Source organism: Elaeis guineensis, chromosome 3 (genome assembly GCF_000442705.2).
Source record: "Elaeis guineensis isolate ETL-2024a chromosome 3, EG11, whole genome shotgun sequence".
NCBI lineage: Eukaryota > Viridiplantae > Streptophyta > Magnoliopsida > Arecales > Arecaceae > Elaeis > Elaeis guineensis.
The window spans coordinates 45,921,819-45,922,609 of record NC_025995.2 but is presented as its reverse complement, the minus strand read 5'-3'; the positions used below and the strand labels follow the sequence as shown (position 1 = coordinate 45,922,609).

General features: G+C 37.9%; 1 non-coding gene across 1 annotated transcript; it reads right to left on the bottom strand.

Moving 5' to 3' along the window:
* Positions 1 to 269: 269 nt before the first annotated feature.
* On the bottom strand, positions 270 to 375 carry LOC140856742 (small nucleolar RNA R71). The gene has a single exon (XR_012140346.1). It is a non-coding gene; the product is annotated as a small nucleolar RNA R71 (small nucleolar RNA).
* Between the last annotated feature and the right edge of the window lie 416 nt (positions 376 to 791).

The window sequence follows — 791 nt, the reverse complement described above, 5'->3', positions numbered from 1 at the left end:
TAAGTCTAGCATTATTCAAATGTTGCCATCATTCTATGGACTTAGTAATGGGGACCCATACAAACACTTGGATGAATTTTTTGAAATTTGTTCCACAGTAAAAATCCAAAACTTCTCCGATGATGCCCTTAGGTTGAAACTGTTCTCTTTCTCACTTAAGGACAAAGCCAAGCATTGGTTAAACTCCTTAGACTCTATAACCATTTCAACTTGGGAACATCTTCAGAGAGAATTTCTCAAGAAATACTTTTCAATTGAAAAAATAAATCAAATTAGAAAAGCTATCACTACTTTTTCCCAATTGGAGGGTGAACTTTTTTATGAGACATGGGAAAGGTTAAGGGACCTCATTCGTAAATATCCACACCATGCTGTCCTTAAATGGCAACTTTGTCAGTGTTTTTATGATGGTCTATCGAAGAAACACCGATAAATGGTTGATGCATCATGTGGTGGGACATTCATGCTAAAGAGTGAGGATGAAGCCTGGCAGCTCTTTGAAACACTTAGTGAGAATTTCCTACATCATATGTCTGCCACTTCTAGAGAACAACCCATGCTTCAACAAAAAAGAAGTGGAATTTATCAGATTGGAAATGTCATAGATATCCACAGTAAGATAGTTGAACTGTCCTAAAAATTAGATCGTCTTCTAAATACTGGACAATCCCCGATTCCACCTAACCCAATCCAAGAAGTTTATGCATTGTGTGCAAGTCCGAACCAGTTTGTTAGTGAATGCCCAACCGCACCTCAATTTCCTGAGTTTGTGCATGAGTAGGTTCAGCAAG